The sequence below is a fragment of the Callorhinus ursinus genome, unplaced genomic scaffold (assembly GCF_003265705.2).
Source record: "Callorhinus ursinus isolate GAN/ISIS: 27379988/994484 unplaced genomic scaffold, GSC_fseal_2.0 scaffold13, whole genome shotgun sequence".
Lineage (NCBI taxonomy): Eukaryota > Metazoa > Chordata > Mammalia > Carnivora > Otariidae > Callorhinus > Callorhinus ursinus.
The window spans coordinates 47,102,214-47,108,503 of record NW_027397075.1 but is presented as its reverse complement, the minus strand read 5'-3'; positions in this window follow the sequence as shown (position 1 = coordinate 47,108,503).

Sequence of the window (6,290 nt, the reverse complement as noted above, 5' to 3'; positions counted from 1 at the left end):
CAGAAGAAAAATAAGTGTCAGATGGAAGCAATGAACACGACTCTTGTATGGTCTGATGATGCAATAATGAAGTAGAGTGGACCATATACACCATGGAAAAACATTTACCATTCTTGCTGCTCTTGTGTTGAAACACTGACATTGATGAGGATAATGTGCCACTACAGTGAGGACGTCAGTAATGATTGCTTGATGGGTGTCACCAGTTCTAAGAACATTTAGGATGAATCAGTGGAAAACAAAAGGAAATGCCCTGAAATATTACAACTCACACATTAAAAAACTTAGAGGTTTTTCCAAATGTGACAATTCTAAAAAATGACATTACTAATAATGTGTTGTGAAGGAAGTTATCTGAATATTTTTAAGTCAAATTTTCAGCCACATGGGAAGACTGGATTATCTTTCTACTCCAATTATAGAAACACTACATTACAGAAGCATTGTCTTATGAGGAAGAGAACAGAGTATCCAGCTTACAATTGTAAGAAAAAAAGTATTATAGAGGTATGTCAGGGAGGTAATTAAAAATAAGGTATTTTTCTGCTGTTTTTGGTATTTGTCAGTTTTTTTTAATTTGTAATTTATTGTACATTTTTTTCTAATGAGAAAATTCCTTTCCTGATGTCAGCCCTGTTGTGTGATAGCTGATGATATTGTAGTAAAGGTAAGAAGGTAGCTGGCTAAGAGTCAGCTAGCTGACTTTATAACCTTTGATATTTTTATGATTCTTGGTCATACATGATAATAAAATCTAGAGTTGACTGGAAAGCATACAAAAGAGAAAGACTTCCCATCATCCATGCACCCACCCATACAGAGATGACTCTGTTAATATTTTAGTATATTGTGACGGTCAATTTTATGTGTCAACTTTACTGGGCAAAGGGACACCCAGATAACTGGCAAAACATTATTTCCGGGTGTTTCTGGAAGCAATTAGCATTTGATTCATTTGATTCTGAGTGAAGAAGATCCTGCTTCACCAATATGGAGATTGTCCAATCCATTGAGGGCCCAAATGGAACAAAAGGGTGAATTCTCTCTCTCTTTTTGAGCTGGGACATCCATCTATCTTCTCCTGCCATTGGACTTCAGAGCTTCTGAGCTCTTCAATTTTGGTCCTTCCGACTCTGGGACTACTTACAACCAGCAGCTCCCCACACCACCCCCAACCCCTGGTTCTCAGGCCTTTGGACTCTGACTTAATTATACAACCAGCTTTCCTGGTTCTCCAGCTTGAAGATGGCAGACTATGGGACTTCTCATAGCCATCAGAACCAATTCCTATAATAAATCCCCTCTTATGTATCTCTCTATATATATCTTATTGGTTCTGTTTCTCTGGAGAACACTGACTAATACACATAATATTACTTCCCCACATTTTTTAATGTAAGTATACACACATATATGTGTTTACATGCATAAAACCATACTCCAACTTGCTTTTTCCCTTGAGAACATCATAAACCTCTCTCCATGGCAATAAATATGCATCTACATCATCATTTTGAACAGGCATAACCTCCCACTATAGAGCTATACCACACTAATCTACATATCTATTACTTTTCTCTGTTGTTTTCAGTTTTTCCTTATATGTAAACAACGTTATTACAAATATCATTGTCTTAATCAGCCCGGGTTGCCATAACAAAATACCACAGACTAGGTGATTGAAACAACAGAAATGTATGTCTCACAGTTCTAGAGGCTGGAAAGTCCAAGAACAGGTGCTGATCAGTTGAGTTTCTGGTGAAGACTCTCTTCCTGGCTTGTGGATGGCTGCTTTTTCACTGTATCCTCTCATAGTGGGGAGAGAGAAAGAGAGATGTCTCTCTCTTCCTCTTCTTAGAAGGCCATGGTCTTATTAGATGGGTGCCCCACCCTTATGACCTCATTTAACCTTAACTACCGTCTTAAAAACCTAATCTCCAGCTACAGTCACATCTGGGACTAAGGCTTCAACATATGCATTTGGGGAGAGACAATGCAGTCCACAGCAATCATTGTACTCACATAGTTTCACACCTCTCTGTTTATGGCCTTGGGTTTCATTCCTAGGAATAGAATTGCTAATCAAAAGGAATATACCTACTTTCAAGGTATTCGACCTATATTGCAAAATGGGCTTACAATTAATAGTCCTTCCAGCAGTGTATGAAAATCCTACTAGCTAATTAGGGAACATTTTTAGGTGAGCTATTGTTCAGGGTCAGAAGGATTGAACTTGTTTCTCGGGTCACTTGTTGGACTCCTGGTAAAGAAGAAAAAGAAGAACAGGAACAGATATATATAAGATGAGGACCTGCCCCAAAGAACATGTCAATGGTTGTTTTTAGCAACTTCCCTTCCATGGCCCCTTCTAGAAACATCCACCCCCTGAAGATGTCTCCCTGGTGCCTAGGATTCCTCAAGAGGCATGCAGCCCAAGGCAAAGCTCTGGACTCTGCAGCCCAGTCAGAAACACATCACAGCATTTCTTCCAGCCAAATTTCCCACCCCTCAGGCTTTTCTCTCCCTCACTTCTCAGAGAGGAAGACAAAGACAGCAAGTCAAACCTGGGTCTTCATAGTACCTCTACTGAAGGTATTTGCATTTCAAAAGGAAAAAGTATTGATGATGCATTCACACAAAGGACAAATATCAAATAGTGGAATTGTAGGCTCCCTAATTCTACCAGTGGGAAGATATTTGGAGAATGTGATTTAATCACACTGTTAGGCTATTACCCTCTTACTCCTATGTGTAGAATTGGCACTGAAAAAGGACTGACTCTTGATTTCAGCTCAGGTTATGATCTCAAGGTTGTGAGATCGAGCCCATGTCGGGCTCCACGGCTTAAGATTCTCTCTCTCTCCCTCTGTCCCACCCCCAACTAAAAAAAGTTTATGTATATATAATTGTGTCAGCTACATCATCAGATATGTCCTGAACAGTGAGGACTTCCTTTTTTTTTTCAAGATTTTATTTATTTACTTGAGAAAGAGAGAGAGAGAGAGCATGAAAAGGGGCAGAAGGAGAGGGAGAAGCAGACTCCCCATTGAGCAGGGAGCCCGAGGTGGGGTTCAATCCCAGGACCCTGAGATCATGACCCCAGCTGAAGGCAGACACTTAACCGACTGAGCCACCCAGGCGCCCCGAGGACTTCCTTTTTGACTAGGCATCCATGAGAACCGAATCTTCCATTGTTATATAGCTAATAATTGGAAGGCTTGGCCAACAACTAGTTTTAACTGAGTATATTTCAAACCTCCACTGCCTGCTTACTTTTGGTGCCAACACCATAGGATACATTCATATCACAGTAACCTCTGCCCTGCACCTTCACGTGGCAGGTGAGTTGGCACAGTGGGTATTAGGAGTATCCTGGAAGCCATTCCTATCCCAGTCTCCCAAACTAAATGTATACCAACCCAAATCCCCTTTGCTGTCTCTCAACAATGTACACGGTCATCCCAGTGCCACCTGACAGGAAAAAAAATATGCCAGAGAGAAAGTTGGAGTGAAAAGAAACCACAGTTTTAATTAACCGCAGTTAAAATATCTTTATTTTGCTAATTTTATGAAAATATATAACCGAGTGAACATAGTGCTATGATCCCTTCCTGGGCCTTGGAAAGATCTACGTGATGGGCTCACACTTCACTGGTTTCAGAGTAAATCCATCTCTGTTTCTATCTCCAAACTTCTCTGGAATTCCTCTCTCCTTTCATTCCCCCCTCCCCCCACATCCTCTTTTGCCTGGACCATAGTAGAACAGCCCTGTAATAGACCTTCCTTCTCCTGCTCTCATGAGCCTCCAGCCCATCTAAAAATGCAAGTTTGCCACATGACTCTTGTATTTAAAACCTTTCCTTGTCACCAGGTGTCCTTTGTCACCAGGATGAAGCACTACTCTTCTTGGCTTCCATGGCTCCTCCCTCCACCTCTCCAACCTTCTCTTGCTTCTTGAGCCACATCATCCTTTATGCTCATGTAGTAGGACTGCTGGGGATCCTCCAGACCATGCTGAGAGTTCTCCACTCCTCTCTGTGGCTTTTGTCTTTCTCTTTCCATCTCCTTTTTTCCAAACATATCCCCTTCCCACCCCTAACCCCTCAGTTGGCATGATGAACATCTACTCCTCTTTCATGGTGTAGCTTAAGCATCTCTCCCTCCATAAAGACTTTCCTTGACGATCAGAATTAGCAACATGTCTTTTTACTCCACTACTTTATGAAGTTCAAATTTTTTTAATTTACATAACAAATACATGAATACACTCTCATTGTAAAAAGGGGAGACTCAACCATTATGGGTAAATTGAGTGTTCACCACCGCCAATGCCAGTCATTAGTTGGGTGTGTGTCTTTCCAGCTTTTATATGTGTTAATGCCCCATTCCTCATTTATACATCTTTCTTCCCCTACTAGATTAGAAAACCCAGGAGGGCAAAGGCAATGTCTTATTGATCACTCTATCCTGACTCCCCAGCCCAGTGCTTGGATGTAGGAATAGCCAGCACCAGAAATGAAAGCATTGAAGCAGAGAGCTTAAGGAACTTGCTCAGAAAAGTGGTAGAGTTGGTATTCAAACTCAACTAGAACATGTACTCCCTAAAAGTTTAATTGATTAATATATAATGAAAACCCACATTGGGACAGGTAGCATTTGGATTAGAAGAGTTGCCCCCAGAGAAGGTCCACCACATACCATCAAAGCAGATGTGAGTGTGCTTAATGACTTACATAAGCACCATGGTAGCATACTTCACAAAAAATTAAGTGATTGCTTTTTTTCTTTTCCCCTCCAATTCTGTTTCTTATGGAAGGACACCTAGTAAAAGTTTTCACTAGTTATACAATGCTAGTATCTAGGGCAGCCCTAAGTTATAGCATACCATAAGAATTATAATAGTTTAGTATCTGAAGAGGTTGCTCATTATTCTCTTTAAAATAATGAGTAAGACATTTGTGACTCGCTTTTTTTTTAAATAATTTCACTCACTTCCTATACAACCTACCACTATCTACAACTAATTTGTAATTTCCTTGGGGGCAGCTCTTTCTTATTTTGTCTAATACAGGGCTAGGTTCAGAGCACTAGTCATACATCTGCTGAATGAATAAGCTATGAATGACTTCCACTGACAATGCAGTAGATTTCACTAGATGGAGAACAATAGCTTTGATAGTCCCCCAGACATTCAAGATGAAATCTCTTTTTTCTCTTACCAATCGCCCATGTTTACAACTGAAAGAGCCTTTGGTTTCTGTAAGAAAGCAGCCCAAAGTCTGCTTCTCAAAAGAAGCTGGGCTAGTTCCCTCCTAGACGTCAGGTACACAAACTTGGGTTAACCTTTATTCTTCGTCCCTTCTACTCTGTCATCATTGGTTCATCAATGGATTTCTTTTAATTGTTTATTACTTTTTAAAATTTATTAATAACATAGCAAGCATCTCTAAATCCACCACCTAGGGGCGCCTGGGTGGCTCGGTTAGTTAAGCGTCTGACTTGGGCTCAGGTCATGATCTCAGAGTCCTGGGATTGAGCCGCACATGGGGTTCCACGCTCAGTGGGGAGTCTGCTTGTCCCTCTCTCTGTGCTCCTCCCCGACCCCACACTCATGCATGCTCTCTCACTCTCAAATAAATAAAATCTTAAAAAAAAAAATCCACCACCTAATCCAAGAATCAGTACACGGACAATCTCTCTCATTCATTTTTATGTTCCTCCCTATTCCATCCCTTTCCCCCTTCACTATCTGAAATTTTGTGTTTACCATTTTGTTGTTTTGTGTTTTTTTACCTAAATTTTTTATTTGGAGGTATTTTAGATTTGCTTGCAATGAGATCCCACGTGCCATTTACCCAGTTTCCCCCAGTGGTAAAATCTGACAAAACTGTGGTACGGTATCACAACAGATACTAGCATTGATACAGTCAAGATATAGGACATTTCCATCACCACAAAGATCATGAGTGTGGGCAATACCTGCTATAGTCACAACCACTGCTATCTCATACTTGGTCCACCCCATCCTTAATCCCTGGCAACCACCGATCTGTTCTGCATTTCTATAATTTTGCCATTTCAAGAGTGTTGTATAAATGTAGTCATACAATATATAATCTTTTGAGATTGACTTTTCTTCATTCAGCATGATTTTCTGGAGATTCATTCAGGCTGTTGCCTGTATCAATAGTTCATTTTTGTTGTTGCTTTTGGTGAGTAGTATTCTTTGGTATGGATGTACCACAGTTCATTTAATCATTCACCCATTGAAGGGCATCTGAGTTGTTTCC